General features: G+C 33.5%; 1 protein-coding gene across 5 annotated transcripts in view; it reads right to left on the bottom strand.

Moving 5' to 3' along the window:
• Positions 1-1,891: 1,891 nt before the first annotated feature.
• LOC115891198 (protein Wnt-8b-like) overlaps positions 1,892-20,617 on the bottom strand; it is a 61,243-nt gene continuing 42,517 nt past the window's right edge. For 2 of the 5 annotated variants that reach the window (XM_030911616.1, XM_030911611.1), the window contains exons 7-8: positions 18,880-19,186; positions 1,892-2,094 (exon numbers count right to left, since the gene is read on the bottom strand). The gene's annotated coding sequence lies outside the window, so the exon portion shown is untranslated. The remainder of the gene's footprint in view (positions 2,095-18,879; positions 19,187-20,617) is intronic. The other 3 variants (XM_030911612.1, XM_030911613.1, XM_030911615.1) reach the window with 3 other exon arrangements.

Raw genomic sequence — 20,617 nt, 5'->3', positions numbered from 1 at the left:
GTTGGTCGTAACAATTTTAACCAAGTGACATTTTTTACGTAAAAAGTCACGGAAATGTATATATTTTCATACAGTAGTTTTATACAGGTACGGCGAAAAGTTATTACTCATCAAAACAGATAAAACACAGTAGGTGGCGCCCCCTACAAATAGGAGTCATATTGACATCAAAATCAAATTTCTCATATCAAAAAACTACCGGACGCCAATTTTTTTCAAAATATTGAGGTTACTTCAGAAATTAATTGGAAAAAATTCAAATAAATATGAAATTTCTATACCCTGTATCTCCGAAACTAAGCATTTTAGGACACACATTTATACTTATTTATTTTTTTTACTTATTTTTACCTGCAGAATATGCTGCCAAAGTTTCCGGAATACAGTTCGGACCACTCTGTATAGTGCATTTATAATTAACTTATTTATAAATAATTTAATGCAGGTACTTTTATTGCCTAATGCTCTTTTATGTGATATTTATTTAATATTATTTATTCAGTAACGTTAAATAATCTATGTACAGGGTGTCCCATTTTGGTTGAGATCATACGGTATCTCCGTTATTAGTGCAAATAGGAGGATCCGGTTTGCACAAAATCTGTACCACTTTCATGTAAAAAGGAAGATGCTGTAAACAAAAATTTTATAGCCCTCTTCGTTTCGGAGCTACAAGTTCTTTAAGAAAGTATTCCAATTTGGGACACCCTCAGTATCTCCGTCAAGCGAAAGGTATCGAGAAGGTGAAAACTGTTTCTTGTAGAACTTTTTACTTATAATACAGTGGCGTAGTCTCTTTTTCTACGAAAAATATATTTTTCACGATATGAATTAAAGTTATGTTTTCTCAAATAGAACACACTGTCATAAATCTACGATCCAGCTGGCCAAAAGCTTTTTAAAAATACATAACAATCTGATATTTATTTACTTTATTATTTTATTATTACTTTACTATTTACTACAATATTTAAAAAAATATCATTTTCTTATTAGTAAGCTGTGAGAGGTATCTCTAAATATATATTTTCTCTCTTTATAACGGCATTTATTATAACGAAAAGGGGTTTGCAAATATCTAAAAGCTTGCCGGATAGTATTTTTCCACTCTTCAACATTGTTGTTGGCAACCACAACAATGTTGAAGAGTGGAAAAATATAGTGGATATATTTTATTTTTCAAAATTCCTTAAATACATAAATCGAGAACGGATAAATCCTGGTATCCGGCAGGCCATCGCATGGGTCCATCGACCTAATGCAATGACTTAGGAAATAGCCCTTTAAAAAATTTTTAATATTGTCAAAGTTGTGAGAGGGAGCCCCATCTTACTGAAAACATATTTCATGTAAATTAGGTAAAGGAATGTTCTATAAAAGACCTGGTAGGATAGCTTCCAAGATTTGCAAATACCCAATTTCACCTTCTCCAAACCTTTGACAATAACAAAGATAAGGGAGTGTTCTATATTGCAAAATTTTCAAAAAGATCTTGTAGCTCAGAAAAGAAGAGGGCTATGAACATTTTGTTTACATCATATTCCGTTTGACAAAAAAGTGTGCAGATTTGTCTAAAACCGCATCCTTCTATCTGCTGTAATAATGGAGATACTGTATGATTTCAATCAAAAAGGAACACCATGGATATGTTACGGTTAAAGTCCGATATTCGGTTAATATTGACATTACCCGGTTAATCTCGAGAATAACACACAACAAAACAACCAAAAACATAACCAAACCCAAACATTAACCTGTTAATGTAGACATTAACCTGATATCGGACTTTAACCGTAACATAATATATTATTTAATAAATAAATAAATCGAAGAGGAATATATTATGGCCTAATTAGGGTTTCAAATGTATATTGTGACTGTAAAACTGTCCTTCATCATCCTCCATTTTATTCTTTAGTAAAGTTATAATCCAAAATATAATAGCTAACTTTCCCAAGAACATACTATTAGTGAGCATAAATTTCAGACCCATCAGCATCATTGGCATCATAGCTGTCTGCATAATGAACGGCGTCACCAACATCGGCATTATTTTTGTCATCATGCCTCCTGATGTTTTCTTCTTTCGGGATTCTAAAAATAATTATTTAAATTGTTTTAGTAGTGTAATAATATAAGCACTCTAACGGTTTAATCTAGTTTAGTGACAGAGTTCACTTAGTACGTGTAAGCTTTCTAATACGCGTACAACAAACTATAAATACTATTACGGTGTATTCAGGTTTATAAAATGAATAACTATACAGGGTGACTTAGAAATAAGTGCAATTATTTTAACTGGTAGTATAGTTGGACCCCAAAAACACGCCGATGAGTTTTTTTGCGAAAAAAAGATGTTAATAAAAACATGAAAATTTTCTCAAATTAAAAACAATGTAATAAAATAGACAGAAATTTGAGGGAAACGCCAGCAATCGCAAATATACGGTATCTAAGCTAGAGTAGAAGAGATGTTGAATCTGTCATCTTTTGCTGGAATGATGATGAAAATGTCATCTTTTGCTGCAACGATGAAATTGGAATGATGATGAATCTATCATCTTTTTTAGCACTATTTACTGTTTTACTGTACTTCAAAACTTGATACTATAATGCGGAAAAACATTTTTTTTAATTTTTTTTTCAGATAAATAAACGAGATTTGGTACATTTGACTACAACTGGTGATTTTTAAACGGCACCGTTGATCTTTTTTTTCAAACGATTCGTCATTATATGTAAACTTTTGACATTCTTTCTTAAAAAAATCGTATTTTAAATTAAGCTAGAATTCCATGGCTGTGTTAAAAACGCTAATTTTTAATCAAGGAGACTTGGAAAAATAGATTTGATTATCTAATGTTTTTCGTGTCTTCGTGTCTGGCCGGTTAAAAGATGCCTAAATCGTATTTTTAATCATAAATTATTTTTTCAAATGGAACTAACGTAGGCCATTAGCATATTTGGAAAAACCATATTTTTACGAATAATTTGCTACCACACATTTTATATCTCTAAATTGAAATTTAAAATGCCATTTTTATTAAATTCAAAATATCAAAAGTTGACAATATATAATTCAGAATGTAATTTTTTACTATCAAAGGAAGTAAAAGAATACCGAGGGTGTTATTTAAAAATCAAAAGTTGTAGCCATTTCTGGCGAAACAGGAAGTGACCGAAGAACACACTATTAGTGAGCCATCAGCATCATTGGCTTGACCACACACTTGGTGTTTCGAGTCAAATTGTCGTTATTTTGGTACCGCATACTTGGTATTTCGAGTCAAATTGTCGTTACATTTATGGTCTAAATTCAAATTTAAAATGCTACTTTTTATAACTGAAAGTGTCAAAAGTTTACATAGGTATGTCATACTCACAGATAAATGAATCAAGTTTAGATTGGAAAGTGCCCATAAGGACAATGTAAATACTATTTGGCGCTATTCTTGCAACGGTCACGACCCAAAGCTTTTGATAATTTTGGATCGGTTCGGCTTTTTCCGCAATTATGTCGCCAAATTATATACTCAAATTTATTATTATTTTCTTTTAATTTTATAAATAAAATACAGTGTGTTGCATACAAAAAAACTTTATTTTACATAAGGACATGTATGAAATATCTATGAAAAATTGGAAACTGACGTTATGCCACGAACCACGATGGTTTTTGCAGTTCACAACACAGCTTTTTAAGTTTTTAATGCCACTTTTTCACAATTATCACGGGTTAGAGTAAATAAAATTTAAATTAAACTCACAAGATAGTAATAATTACCTTGAGAATGGACACTTTTAGGGTAAGTCCGGTAGAGATGCCCCACTTTTCTTTTGGGGCTAATAATACATATTGGTAGTTAATTTTAAATGAAACTAATAATGCAATCCTAAACTATCTTTAATAATAATTCATAAGATGACTAAGATAGTAATATAATAAGTAAGTATATATAATAGTAAGAGAACAATAAAAAAAAAGAAAACTGGCCATCTCTCCCTACGTTGCGGGAGAGATGGCCTTCCAACATGGGAGAAATGCCCCGCAAAAAAATACATATACGTATTGGTTAAATATCTAAGGTTATTTTTTATTTTTTTAACTAATATCCAAAAGTTGAGGATGGCCCTATGCTTTTTCTGTGTTGTCGTTTGCCTCCCTACGTCTCAAAGTCCTTGCAGGGATTCCAAAAGCATGCATTATGTTTTTATGCCCATTTGGTCGGTATTAATGGCTTGCAATGCAGCAGCCAATGATTTTTCAAACCACTGAGCGCTTTCGGGACATTTTATTTTATATTCAGTAGGCATGATTAAACAAAGTTACTTTTTAGTAAATAAATTAGTAGGGAATCTTTACCAGCTTTCTATGTGGCATCTCTCCCAATACGATGGGAGAGATACCCCACCTCAAGGTTTTAAAATGCAGCGACATATGAGTAATTTTTTGAAGTTATGATACTTCACGAAGCATGTATTTTAATATAAAACGGCATGAAATACCAAAAACTTACCTAATATTACGTTATTCCCACTCGACCTCTGACAGTAAAAAAATATGTACTTATATAGAAACAGTTCTTTGTAAAAACTAGCCTATTTTTTTTTTGACATTCAAATTATGTCAGACCATAACAGCAGCAGCTGAACTATTGCTGTATCTAGCGGGAAGCAACTGATAAGTCACATGATTAGAAATTTACACGCTGCCATCTCACCCGGTGGGGCATCTGTACCGGACTTACCCTAATACTTTTCGGTATTTTTTCAATGAGGGCGGTTTAAATTTTGAAAGATTATATAATTTTTAAAGATTCTGACTTTGACAAGAGAAAATTATTTCTGTTATTGTTTGGCGGTTGTTCTTAGCAACGGCAGATCGCGTATAACGGTCGCGACCCAAAACAATTTCGCGACGGACTTTCCAATCTAAATTTATTTCCTTTATCTGTCATTCTATTCAGAATGCCATTTTCTATCAAATGAGGTAAAAAAAATACTGAGGGTGTCATTTAAAATCAAACAATTGACTATATCACAATCAATCCTAAATTTATGTCATTCTACTAACATACCAAATCCCGTTTTTATTATCTGAATATAGTCCCAGAAAATAAGCCTTCAAATACGAAGTTTTGGTAAAAACTTGATTTTTTTATATGAGGTATTTTGAAAGATCTAAAAACGAATGGTGAAAGATTTTTTAAGTTCACCGCTGAGAAGGGGTGAAATAAATAAATAAAATTATTTTTTCGAAATTTGGGAGAAACCGTAAGAACTAGAAAATAAAGTTCAATAAAAAGTTCTGGAGCGTCAAATTTTACATAGAAATAGTCTCTATACTTTTTTTGCTCAGAGCAAAATTAACGGAGATAGGGTGGCAAGATTTTTTTTTACACTAAAATTAGTTAAAATCAAATAAAATAAAGAAGTTTAAATAACGAACTTACTATTTGTTTTTAGATTTAATTTCATAGCAATACATAAATAAATTAGGTTAAACGATTCAGACCCAATTGAACATATGGCGCTCTGAAAAGTTTGAATTTTAACAAGACATTAAAAAAATCTTCTATAGTTATTTTCCACTATGTATTTGTTATGAATTATGAAGACACCGCACACGGAAGGTTATGCTAATTTTTAGCTTAAAATAAACATTTTTCTCAAGGGAAAAAATATACCGGACATACTTTATAACAAATGTCTATATCTATGTGGCGGATTCATCTTTCCAAAAAAATCCTTTATGGGTATTTCGCCACTGCACTGCAAGAAAATCTACAAAATAAAATAATTATTTTTTGTAAACACTTCTGCGTTAAATCTAAACGGACGCTGCTTGTCAGAAGTTATGTTTATAGTATTACAAATTTGCCTAACAAAGAAAAAAAAATGCTTAACGTTTCGGAAAGTTATCTCTTTCCGTCGTCGGAAGCAAAAAAATACAAAGAAAAAAGAAAAAAACTATTTAAAATATTGAAATTCAACTATTCGAGAACACTTTACTTTTTTAAAACAGATACGTCTACAAGAAACCGTTGACGTTCTGTTAAAATGACATTTTTAACTTGATATTTAAACTTCAAAATTAACAATTACTACCTGATAACAATTACTTAATAAGGTAAAACAAAAAAGCCCCAAACTTTCTGTATGATTATTTTTAAATTTTACGTATGTTATGTTTATTTATGTTATGTTCTTTAAAATCAAAGAAGCGATTGCCATACATTACTAACATCTACAGATGCATGAGCAATATATTTATTTTTATTAGATTGAATTAAAACATTTGGGACATTCTTGGGACACAGGGCACAGAATAAATTTTAATAACACCAAAATTATAATGAAAGAAGCGATAGCCTCTAAAAGAAAAATAAAAGAGGCTTTTTTAGTTCAATCTAATAAAAATAAATTTATTGCTCATGCATCTGTAGATGTTAGTAATGTATGTCAATCGCTTCTTTGATTTTAAATAACAATAGATACAACAAGATAAATAAACATAACATACGTAAAATTTAAAAATAATCATACAGAAAGTTTGGGGCTTTTTGGTTTTACCTTATTAAGTAATTGTTATCAGGTAGTAATTGTTAATTTGAAGTTAAAATATCAAGTTAAAAATGTCATTTTAACAGAACGTCAACGGTTTCTTGTAGACATATCTGTTTTAAAAAAGTAAAGTGTTCTCGAATAGTTGAATTTCAATATTTTAAATAGTTTTTTTCTTTTTTCTTTGTATTTTTTTGCTTCCGACGACGGAAAGAGATAACTTTCCGAAACGTTAAGCATTTTTTTTCTTTGTTAGGCAAATTTGTAATACTATAAACATAACTTCTGACTAGCAGCATCCGTTTAGATTTAACGCAGAAGTGTTTACAAAAAATAATTATTTTATTTTGTAGATTTTCTTGCAGTGCAGTGGCAAAATACCCATAAAGGATTTTTTTGGAAATACTTTATAACATCTTAATACCGTACGATCGAAAAAAAAACGGTGTCAGCGATGGCTATGAAATGAAGATCGCTGTCATTTTATATGTAAAATTACATGGGGAATGTTATTGATCGTCATTTTCGCCAAATTGATAAAATGATAAAAAATGATAAAAAAAGCCCGCTCAGTAGAAAATGTCCTAGACTTTTAGAAATAATTAAACTAAACTGTTTCTTGGCTCTTGGTTGTTTGGAGTCATTTTATTTGGATTCTTTTTTGAATATATCTCAGAATCTAGGCCCGTAAAGAAAAATACTCTGCAAAAAAAAATTAAGCTAAAAAACTTTTTTACAAACTTGATTTAGTTTGTTTCTACAAAGATGATTTCTACATTGATTGTCTTAGGATTTGCGGTTTGCGAAGTGTGAACTTATATACAAAATCAAATATAGGGGCATATTCCAAATATTTACATATACCGGGTATTTCTCAATAGTGGCTCACCCCTATGACTTTTTTATTTTTTGAGATAAAAAAACGAGACTTGGCATGTTAATATATGACACAAATTAGGACTGATTGACAAAAAAAAATTCTAGCCATCCTATCTCGGTTGATTTTATTCTGACCAAAAAAAGGATAGAGACTATTTCTACGTAATATTAGTATTGAAAATACTTCTGGCCGCGTTTATATGGGACCCATCTTTGAAAAAACGACATGCTAGAGGCGACATGGAGTTCAATAACCTGCCTAATCAACTTGTCAACACGTAAGTCGATAGCTGAATAGACCAAGGTCGTCCTAGGGCCGAAATGAGGTCTTATTAGTGTGAGCCAACTATTTTATGGATATGGATGATTAGTCTGGGAAAGCCGATATTATTATAAAAAAAGAATATGCGTCAAGGCATGCATGGGTTGTTAGGTAAGTGGGACTATTTTAATCTAACTCTTTCCGTATGAAAAGCAGAGGGCACATTATACGTGAAAGAGCGGAATAACATAAATAATAAATTTAGACTAATGCAATATTTTTTCTTGGCGCGTAGGATAATGCGCACAATGGATGCATTAAAGGGAATGATTAATTAAATCATTAAGTTCCAAAACATATAATAATTCGGGTCTCATCGGATCTGCTGATATATTTTGATAAAATTTAGGCTATTAGGACCTATATTTTTTATATGATACTAATTTTTTTAATTAACAACTTAGGACAAAGAAAAAGCTTGCATGGTTTCCACCGTCAACAGTAAAAACAAATGAATTCAAGGCGGTGCCAAATATTTATTGGGATAAGTTTTTATCGTTTAAATATTGTTGTAAATAATAATTATCATTTAATTAGTGCTAACTTATTAAATTTTACAACATGGCGAAATTTCAACAAAATCAGCCAACAACAAAATCTTTGAGATATTAATAGGTCTATTAGAAAACACCTTGACACCCCTGTATCTTTAAAATTATACATTTCCGGGCACATGTTTATATGAACTTTTTACCTTAAAAACATTCAAAGGATCACCTCCTGAAGTTTGGCCAGATACTTAATTAACATCCTGTATTTAAAAATGGCTATCTAGTGATTTAGTAAGCTTTGTTTATTTTAATAGGCAAAAAATTCATTTCATAAAAAATAAACAAACCCATAATACAAATACTATACACCAATTAATTAATTTTAATTGTATCTAAAGGCACTTTAATAATTGAAAAATGGACAGGAGCACTTAAAAATAACTTCATAGAGTATATCAAATATGCTAAAAATAATAATTCCAATAAAAAAACACAAATGGCACATTAAAATCTGCATTATCTGAAATCAAACTATAGCTAAACGGCTAATAAAATAATAGAGACAAGACGCCGACATCTATAACAAGATGAGCAGTTTTTAATAATTATTCCGAGTTATTATTACATACTTGTTTTACAATTATTGTAATACAATAGCATTCCTTCAAATAAATTTTGATTTAAGTATTGTTAATATAGTCATATTAATGATTATAGCCCGTACGATTTCTAAAATAAATAATCAAGAGTGTTTTTATCAGAATTATTGTATGATTAAGTAGAAATAGTTAATATTTAGTAACTTCGTAAGTGTTATATTTTAATATAATTATGAATTTAATAATTAAATAATTATCTTAAGTTTAAATTGTGGTAAACTTGTATGAGTTTCAATCATTTATATTTAAAATCTTAGGGAAGGCAATATAGATTTTAGGCAGGAGAACTCAAGAGAACGACTGTGCAATTAGTAATTAAGACTACAATTTTTTTTTACTTGCCATTTTCTTCTCGTTCACGTTGCACGTTGACTCTTCGTTGTGTCACACACAATCTGAATTTCGGATATGATGCAGAACTGATAAATTGGACCAAATATATTAATTGCAGGTAATCAAAGACATGTTTTTGTTAACTTTGCAAACATTTAAGGCATGCAATAATTTTAAAAAATTTTGACATGAGATTACTTTATAATTCTTGGAAGTCTTGGATGATAAAGATTTGAATTATTATGGGTCTGTTTTGTTTAAGAAGCTAACAAATAATTTCAAAAACTCAACTATCAAAATATAATGGTAGCAAATTTTTAAAATCATGCATAGGTATAATGTTCTATATTAATTGGGCATACTGAATGTAAACTAGGTATAGTTGCTGTAATCGATAATATATTTTGTTGCTTTTTCATATCACACAACATTTTCATCATAACAAAAAACCGTCAATACCGCTACTCATATTATGGGCACCTATGACTTAAATATCATAATGATGTTTAAAAATACATAGGTATACTTACTATGAGTAGTGGTTGTGACGGGATTTTACTAGGTATGATGAAAAGAAGCTGCAAACTAAATTATCGTCGAACTATATTTTAATTTGCCGCCGAAGTTTCCGGAATACAGTTCGACCACCCTATATATATATATATATATATATATATATATATATATATATATATATATATATATATATATATATATATATATATATATATATATATATATATATATATATATAGGGTGGTCCGAACTGTATTCCGGAAACTTCGGCGGCAAATTAAAATATAGTTCCCTATAATATATATATATATTTTTTTTTTTTTTTTTTTTTTTTTTGCAAGGGGAAAAAATCTTCAAAAGACACCTGTGCGTTGTTAGGTTCAGGTAGTGTGGGATTTTTACCCACTAAAAAAACCACCTTGCGAAGACCAGCTGCTGCTAGAAGAGTGATGGAACCACCTATTCGGTATTACTTCAGCACCCTCAGCATTGTCTTTTTCCGTTACAGAGTAACCATTCTCTCTCCTGATTGTTGCAGATATTTTCTCTGCACTTCTTTGGCCCTTATAATTCTCGCAGCCGTGTCACATACGGCGCTCCAAACCACTTTAGATTCAAGCATACGAGGGACAATGCTGGCCGTTGTCAGTCTCTCCCCCACCAAATGCTCAAGAGCCAATCGTTCGTCGCTCCACTGCGGGCACCCAAAAAAAGTGTGCTCTGCATCATCCACGTGGTCACAGTAGTAGCATCGTGGTGTGTTGGTTAATTTAAAACGATAAAAATATGCCTCAAAGCACCCATGGCCCGATAGAATTTGTGTGAGGAAGTAATTTACCTCGCCATGTGTTCTTTTGATCCAAGGTCTCACATCAGGTATCAAAAGCTTGGTCCATTGCCCCACATGCGTTTCCTGTTCCCAGCTCTCCTGCCATAGATCTAAAGTAATTTCCCTTTCTTCCACCTTTCCCCTCTTGTCCTTTCTCCATGCTCTGCGTCGCTCACCTGCCTGTAATTCAACTGGTATGGTTCCTGAAATGACCATCAAGGCACTTGTAGAAATTGTGCGGAAGGAACTGCATATTCGCATAGCAACCCTCCTCTGCACTTTCTGACAGAGATGTTTGTATTTCTGGCATTTTAGAGTTTCCTGCCAAACAGGTGCCGCGTAAAGCAGAACTGAGTGGGTTACAGCACTAAGGAGTTTTCTTTTTTGCTCGGTGGGTCCATCTCTGTTCGGCATTAACCTGGATAGTAGCAGAGCTGATCTCTCCGCTTTTTTGCACGCATGTTCTATGTGTCTTTTCATTGTGGCTCCACTATCGAGAATAACACCCAGATATCTGATGCTAGGTTTAGCCTCTACCTCCATGTGCAGAACGTCTATCGTAAGCCTTCTTGCATCCTTCCGCTCGTTTAATAATACAGCCTCCGTTTTTTCTGGCGCCAGTTCTAGTTTTTTTACGTGCATCCACTCCGCAATTCTTCCTATAGCAATATTTGCGTCTGCTACTACTTGTCCTTTTGTTTTTGCACTAACTATAACAGCAAGGTCATCAGCATATGCTACTACCTTCACGTTCTTTGGCATTTCTAGTCTAAGTACGTCGTCGTAGTACAAATTCCAGAGGACAGGACCGAGCACAGATCCCTGCGGAACTCCACATGTCACGTCTATTTCGAAATTCTCAGTAATCTGCAGCTTTCTCTCTGAGAGATAGCTCGTGATCATACGTCTTAGATAAGGTGCGATATTTCTTTTTTCCAGGCATTCAATTATTTCTCTCCATGGCGCAGAGTTAAAAGCGTTTCGCACATCCAAAGCCACAAGTAAGCAGATCTTTCGATTTGCCCATGCCGCATTTTTTGCATCCTTTGCAATGCCGAGAACTCTTCCCATTGCATCGACCGTAGAACGCCCCTTTCGAAAGCCAAATTGTGAGTCGCAAAAGCCTCCGTTGTTCTCTATCTCAGTAACAAGGCGGTCTTTTATAAGATGTTCTAATACCTTTCCTATGCAGTTTAGTAAACTCAGGGGGCGGTAGGATACGCTGTTCGTTTCTGGCTTTCTTGGCTTTTCTATGAGCACAAGTTTTGCCACTTTCCATATCCTTGGAAATATTCCTATTCTCAGCTGCTGGTTCATGAGCTCCAAGCACTGCCTAGGGATCTTCTCCAACGCGCATTTTATAACCTCTGGGGGAAGCCTATCTGGTCCTGCAGCCTTCTTTGGTTTTAGCTTGGTAACTGCAGCTTTCAATTCGTCCAAAGACCAGAGTGGTATTTCAGAAGTTTCTATTGCGATACGGGCCCAGTTTATCTCCTGATGTTTCGGAAAAAGTTTTTCGGCTTCTTTTAGTACCACCTCCGCTGGTATGTGTGTCGCTGCCTTAAGTCGAAATTTGTTCGTAACAATCTGGTATCCCCTTCCCCAGACATCACTTTGTACTTCCGCTATGACACTCTTCCAAGATTTTTTCTTGGCTTCCCATATCGCCTTTTTTAATTCCTTCCTTTTTACCCTATATTGTTCTCTTGCATCTAGCTTTTCTTCTTCAGTACTTCTCATTGACTTGTTTGTTCGTGTCATCAATCTCTTCCCTTCTAGACAGTTCCTTCTCAGTTCCGCTATCTGTGCCGACCACCAGTACACTGGCTTTCTCTTTCCTCTAATGATAGGTTTTTTTTGGAAGGTTTCATTGCAGGCATGTGTTATTATCTCTGTTAGTTCCTGTGGAGTGAGCGGAAAAGTGCGTCCGGCCACAGCTATTTTCATTTTCGATTTTAGTCTCTCCATTTTTTCTTCTGTTATCTTCCAGCCTCTGAATGTTTCCTTTTCCAATACTTTATTCTTCTGTCTTGCCATTTCAAAGAAAATGTAGTTATGGTCCGTCAGACTCTCTTTTTCAGAAACCACCCAGTTGTGAAACTGTGTATTTAAACCTCTGGAAATGAACGTAATATCGATGAATGAAGAACTGTCTCCTCTCTGGAAAGTAGGGACAGAGCCGTGATTTAAGGATATAAGGTCCAATCCTGCGGCCCATTCCGATAGGATATCTCCTCTTTTGTCACTTTTAGATGAACCCCACATTTCTGATTTTGCATTAAAATCCCCTGCCAAGACGCACTTTTTCCACTTTTCCCCAATGGCAGCTTTTAGCTGGTCTAAGAAGATTTGAAACACTTCAGTTGTAATGTTGGGTGAAATATAGCAACTGACTATTAACAAGCCTAAACATTCCATCCATACGAAACCTTTACCTCTTCCATAGTTAGTGACAGGTATTTTGCTATTGATGACTATCGCTGAATCCTTATTCTCGTCTATGTACCATCCGCTTTTCTCGACCAGGGTCTTATTCGGCTCACTAGCAAGTACGATGTCGATTTTGTCTGTTGAAACGGTCTGCATTAGAAGGTCATGGGCTGGTCTTCGTCGCCCTAGGTTGATTTGAAGGAAACTAGCCATGTTTTGGCACGGTGGATGTCTCCCCTTTCATACTGGCCACTTTTCTATATTCCGGGCACCGCATCGAGCGCGGGCTATGTCCAGATATTTTGCAAAACACACAGAAAGCTCCGTTAGTGCAGTTCCGCTGTAAATGCCCTTCCTCGCCGCACTTCACGCAGCACTTAGACCTATCTGGCCCTTTGCAATCTCTTGCTATGTGTCCTACTCCCAAGCATCGGTGGCAATTAGTCATTTTCGCCCTTTCCATTAATCTGCATACTACAAGGCCTATTCGAATTTTGCGTTGTTCTATTAGCTTTGTTCCAATTTCTGCATTGGTGACAACGGTCGCGTTCTGCGTTGAGGCGAAGCCTGGGCGGAGGTCGCTAACTAGAATTTGTCCCTTCAGTCCTTCTTTGTCTGCGAAGTTCTTAACAGCACTTTCGATCTCTTCTTTACATGTTATGGCGTCAATACCCCTCAAATGGATTATCATGCGGGAATTCTTTGCTCCAAGTGCTCTGACGACTGCCTCACCATTTGTACCGCTTAGGATGTCTGCTATACTCTCAGCAGTGCCTTCCGAGCCATCTGTTGTAAGAAGCAGGTCTCCTTTCTTGGTGGTTCTAGCTGCGCGAATCTTTCCTCCTAGGTCGCTGGTTTGTACCTTCTCCTTTACAATTTTGAGTAAATCCGCGTATGAGCGATCTCCTCGCTCCATAACCACTAGCTCGTTTGGTCTTCTAAGTGCTGCTTTTGATCGTATTTGGACTTCCGTGGTGCCTGAAGAGGGCTTTGCTGAAGGTGATTCTAGATACAGGATGACTTTTAGGTTGCTGAATTTCAAAGCACATTCAACAGTTTTGCGGCTATATGACTGGGGCCATCGTTTTTGGACGATGACGTGTAGTTGTGGCTTGCTTCTTCGTTCTGCTTCTCTCGCTAGCTTTTTTGCTGCCAGATACAGCTCATAGAGGCCATCTTCATTTTCTTTGTGATCATCGGTCCCTACCAAAAAGGTACATTTTTTTTCCTCATGAGGATCACTGTGCTCTTCTAATATCAGCTTACTGTTGCTCTCTATGTATGCTAGCTTCTGTGGTTCTGGTTTATTATCCACGGCTAGTGTTCGTATTTCTGGTACGAGCTCAGCCACCTTGCGGATCACCTTCGACTTGGCTGCAATACTCGGGTCCAGAAATATTGCAATGTCGGTTTGCTTCGTTACATCGTTTACACCATTTTTGCTTAGACTTGTATGGGTGTAGCATTCATCTTCCCAATCTTGATCTAGAAGAGCCTTCAAGGCCGTTCTGTCTAATTCCTCTTTGATTGCTCCAATGACTTCTTGCTCTGTTAACTTGATGGTGTCGGGGCTGGATTCCATCATTTGGATATCGGCGTTTATCAACTCGGTTTGCGTTTGTGCGTCGCTTGTATTGGTTGCACGACTTTGTAGCCTTGTTGGATCTGTCTCTGGTTCATTTAGGAGACCTCGCAGAGCTTTTTGTACTTCACAGCCTGTCAGTTGTTCTGTAAGCCTCAGGAGCTTTGCAGAAATTTCTCTTATCTCTTTTTTGGTGTTCGAGCTTTCATTTACCGTTCGGCTGAGTGCTTTGGCGTTTAGCTCCAACTTGCGGACAATGTCCCGAATAATTTCTCCTGTGTTCTGATCGCTCTTACAAAAAAAGGGACCATCAGTTCGTTTCCTTTTCGCCGGTGTTTGTCGATCTATATCCGTTGGGCTGAGGTCAGGTACGGACCATGTTCGCCTTGGAGGTGTTCTTGAAAGCGAACTTCGTCTTTCAAATGGGTTATCCTGATGTTTATCGGTTACTTGGGTTTCCGTATCGTTTATTTTTTTATCCAGTATTATATTTTGCTTGTTCATGGTCTGGTATGACACAGCGCATCGTGCGCAGAGGGGCGGGCCGAAAAAGCTGAGAACGGGTATACCCTCGGATTGTTTCCTACCCCAGTTCCCTGAGGCCCAGCCTTCGTTTTCCCCGTCCCGGAAAACTCGGACGGACGAGGACTCGCCCGGAGCAATGTGAAGTCCGACCTTCACATCCAATGCGCACTCCCTGATCAAGGTCCGAAGCGGCTGGTTCCTGCTTCATACTGCAGCTCACGCCTCGGCAGAGCGAGCTCACATCAACTTTTCCCGTGGAAGGCGGTACTCAGTACTCCCAACGCGGCCACAGCATGAAACGATCTTTGAGGAAAAGGATAGGTCGGGATACCCTTTGCTATGAGTAAAGGGTTGGATGAAGATAGGAATTCAAGGAAGCTTGGAAAGGATCCCCCTGGGAGTGGGAGAGAGCCTAGCTAGGGCACCTCGGGTTCGCCACACCCGTACCAGCAGTGCCGGCCCCTGTTATAGGTTAATATATATATATATATATATATATATATATATATATATATATATATATATATATATATATATATATATATATATATATATATATATATATATATATATATATATATATATATATATATATATATATATATATATTGAGATGAACCGCCTATTTAAAAATAGACATATTTATTTAAACTCAAAACATTCATTTTTAAGACACTCTGTATACATAAACAAAATTATTGATTTTTAAAAAATATTATTCACAAACTCGGGAGAGGGAAATCAGGCGACGAACAGATGTGATATTTGTTAGATAATAGCTTTTAGCCTACCATTCGAGACGCATTAATATTATTTTGGTTCTTGAGTTTTGTGACAAAGAATGTTATTAAAGGTAAAGTAAATATTTTGTCATTATTTAACTAATGTTACTTAAATCATATTATTTTGTTTTCTTGTTGTAATTCTGTTCTAAAGCTTTTCCTTATTTATTTGATCTGACAAAGACAATATATAACATGTGTATGCATTTAATGGAATCTATTTATGCTATAAATAATTTCAGTTTAAAAGTAATCTAAATAAAATCGTTTACTGTTCCTTCGTGCCGATGTTTGTGGTTTGTGAGAATAAGAGCCTTGTAGAGTGTACTAACAATTTTCGACCTTGCATGGGCGAATATCTTAGCTCGCAAAAGGGCAAACAAAAACAATAAATAAAATAATTCATAGAATAACTTACAATTTATTAAATTATAAGATATTGGCGCCAAACCTTCAACTTTAGCGTCGATTCCGCAACAAGGGACTTCGTACCTACGGGTGGGGACCCGTTAAACTAACAAAAACCTCTTCAGTTTTGAACGATATAAATGTGGCATGTTTTGAATGTATTAAACTATAAACCTGGGTATGAGGACAGTTTCTATAGTATTATTTCTCTTTTATGAAAGTTCAGGACAGCATAGTTAGATTCTCTGGAATAGTGATCATGGTTTTCTCTGCCGTGCTCTTTTACATGTGAATTCCAGGCAGAGTACGGCACTCCTTTCATTTCATTTAATAAAATAAGTAGGGCCATTTACAAATTTAGCGTTTTATTTACATAACCTATTCTCCTCAAATTTCCCAAAATATTGCTTTGTCGAGGCGCATCCGAGGTAATCATAATAAAAAAATATTTAACACAACGTAGGTTCCTTTCTTTCATTTAAATTTCTTGTTATACAGTTGGCCAAAATATTACCTCTTCAACTTTGTTGACGAATTTGGGTTGTTACACTACAATATATATATGAACAATATATATGATGAACGTGTACGGATTCATGAATGGTCACGATCACGGTCACGACACTATAGAAATGTGAGGTATGTGTGTATACATATACATATACATATATATATATATATATATATATATATATATATATATATATATATATATATATATATATATATATATATATATATATATATATATATATATATATATATATATATATATATATATATATATATATATGCTATATATATATATATACATATATATGTATATACATATAATATATATATATATATATATATATATATATATATATATATATATATATATATATATATATATATATATATATATATATATATATATATATATATATATATATATATATATATATATGTATACACACATACCTCACATTTCTATAGTGTCACCGTGATCGTGACCATTCATGAATCCGTACACGTTCATCTCCATCATTAATATTTTTCTTACTAAATTCTTCACTTTTATGAAAAGCCATCACGATAAAAGTCAAATATCAAAATTATTTAACGTTGCGAACGGTTCATTTGTTCACTATACCTATCTGGAATATATTTGCGAATGGCAATTAGCGATACGTTAGACTGCCGGAGTGCTGACGTCACGAATGTCAAATTGCTTTCCAAACAAGCTTTAGTTCTTTTATATTTCTATTGAGCTCTTCCAAATGACGTAATAAGTTAATATAAAATGTAAAAAACAGGTGATTGCTGACCACCGCCGACTTTTGTGTCTGGTATTTTCAATACGCCTATGATGGTTGCGCATGTTGCAAAATCTGTGAATTTTTTTTTTCTTTGACTTTTCTAGTTCTTGCTGTTTCTTAGAAATTTCAAAAAAATAATTTTATTTATTTATTTCACCCCTTATCAGCAGAGAATTTAAAAAAATCTTTCACAATTCGTTTTTAAATCTTTCAAAGTACCTCATATCAAAAATTCAAGTTTTTACCAAAACTTCGTACATTGAAGGAAGAATTATTTTCTTGAACTATATACCTTTTTTATTTTTTCAGATAATAAAAACCGGATTTGGTATGTTAGTAGAATGACATACCTAAATTTAGGATTGATTGTTATATACTCTATTGTTTGATTTTAAATGACACCCTCGGTATTTTTTACTTCATTTGATAGAAAATTATATTCTGAATAGAATGACATATCTATGTAAATTTTTGACACTTTCAATTAAAAAAAGTAGCATTTTAAATTTGAATTTAGATCATAAATATGACGACAATTTGACTCGAAATACTAAGTGTGTGGTACCAAATTATTCATAAAAAAATCCTTTTCCAAATATGCTACTGAGCAAATATGCAAATGTGCTACCCTCGTCACATTTAAAAAAATTGAGTTATGATTAAAAAAACAGTTTGGACATTTTTTAATCGGCCAGGACAAGAAACAAAAACATTAGATCTATTTTTCCCTTGATATTGACCCCCTATTGACTCCTTGAATAAAAATTAGTGTTTTTAACACAGCGATGGCACTGTCATTCTATTCAGAGTGTCATTTTTATCAATTAAGGTAAAAAAATACCGAGGGTGAAGTTTAAAAATCAAAAGTCATTTCCGGTGAAACAGGGAGTGACCGAAAACAATTGAATAAGTCAATACGTCAATCAATCCTGATTTATGTCATATACTAACTTACCAAATGTCGTTTATTTATCTGAAAGAATAAAAAAATTATAAGGGTGAGTCACTTTCCAGACGCACCCGGTATAGATATACATTTCTATGATAGGCTTCAAGACTAATTCCATATATTTTGAAGCAAATCTTCATCAACTTATTTTTCTCTAGAAGTTTGCTGATCCTTAGTTTGAAATCCTTATTAGTCATTAAAAGACAAGTGTTATAAATTCTATTTAGCTTACTTATAGTTATATTAAGGGTGCCTACTTATAGAGATGTATTTAGGTTACTTATACTATAATATATTTATAGGTTTTACCTGCTATATCTGATATATTCTTCGTCACATTTTCATCAATATCTTCTTCTAAATTTACACAGTTTCTTGTGTTGAGATAATTTTGTGTCGTAGTCCTCTCATTAATCACATTACACTCTATTATACCACTATAAGCCACTAAAATATAAAACATCACAGCTATTCCACAAATTGTCATTATTTTAGAACAGCGTCGATTTAAGCCTAATGAAATTACTATGCCTTGAAGTTACCTCATTTCTTTCTCAGTGGTTGATACTAACTAAAGAAAGCAGAACATAGACTGTTCGTTTCATCTCGATAGTCTCTGAAAACAGAATCGCTTAAAATACTTTAAAGTAAAGAGTTAAGTAATAACAAAGGTATTGAATAATATATAATAACTATCTCTGATCATGAAAAAAGTTTTTTTAGTTTTTCGCCAGTAGGATCTACGAAATAAAAAAAATATTTTCTACAGGGTTGTTCACCATATACGACACGGAGTATTGTAGCTAAACGATTAGCTTTTTACAAATTGTAAGTTTTGGGTTCGTTGAACTATTCGAGCTACAATTTAAAAATATTTTTACAAGATACAGAGTCTCCCAAATAAGTAAAAAATATTATACAGTAGTTGTATTTTTTTAAATGGTACACCCTGTATATTATTCTATTTTTGGATTCTACGATTGAAATAAGGGTATATTTAATTAAAGTTTATCACACTTAAACCTTACCGTTTTTCAAATATTTTCAATTTTATGAAATTGCAGTAGGTAAAAATTTTAAGGCTTCATTTCTCCAAGGGCATCAAAGTTTTTAATACTAAATATTTAATGAAGATTATTTATTGAACAGATATTGTGTTGCAATAATAAAAATTTTACTACCTTATACAGAATGTCCAAAAATTTATATTAAATAATTACCAGCTTTAAACGGCAATAACTTGTTTAATTTAAATGGAGAACACCCTATATATTTTATGTGAATCCGATGCACAATGTAATTGTCTATCAAATTGTATTATACCATTTTTTACCCATCTCTTCAAGTTTTCGTAGAAAATGCATTTTCTTATAATTTAGACCTAATTTATCATATTACCCATGGAATATTGACATTTCAGATTTTTTTATAGCACTATATATGTACAAAATATACAGGTGGTAAATATTGCAAGCCCAATGGCCAGTGGCGGATACAGAGGGGGCCCATGGATCCCGGGCTCCCCCTAAAATCTGTAAATTGGTTTAAATATTGGGCTTTTAGGTTAAAAATGGTGCATATAGCATATTCTACATTACTTTTTATTTGGCCCCCCCCCCTAAAATAAATTCCTGTATCCGCCCCTGCCATTGGCATACAAAAAAACTATTTAAATCTTTGTAAAAGAGTATACCAATTAAATATACCACCATTATTTCCGACCAAAAACACCAAAAATTAGTTAATTGCATACTTTTAAATTGTTTTAATTAATAAAGTATACTAAATAAATGTGGATTTGGCCAGAAATAAATATAATAATAAGTTATGGAAATGGACGTCTTTGTTTTTGTAAATAAGCATTCGTCAAAATATGAAATTAAATTTATAAGGTGTTACTTTTTACCACACTGTCTAATACACACACAAAATTCAGTTTTTTAGTATATGGAGCAATTATTATTAATCAACGTAAACAGTCAATTAATGTAGTTTGAATACTGGGATCAAATTAATTGGTCCTCTTTAACAAAAAATATTTAAACAG

The sequence above is a fragment of the Sitophilus oryzae genome, unplaced genomic scaffold (genome assembly GCF_002938485.1).
Source record: "Sitophilus oryzae breed Bouriz unplaced genomic scaffold, Soryzae_2.0 scaffold_980_pilon_pilon, whole genome shotgun sequence".
Taxonomy (NCBI): Eukaryota; Metazoa; Arthropoda; class Insecta; order Coleoptera; family Curculionidae; genus Sitophilus; species Sitophilus oryzae.
This window is presented reverse-complemented; position numbering and strand designations above follow the sequence as displayed.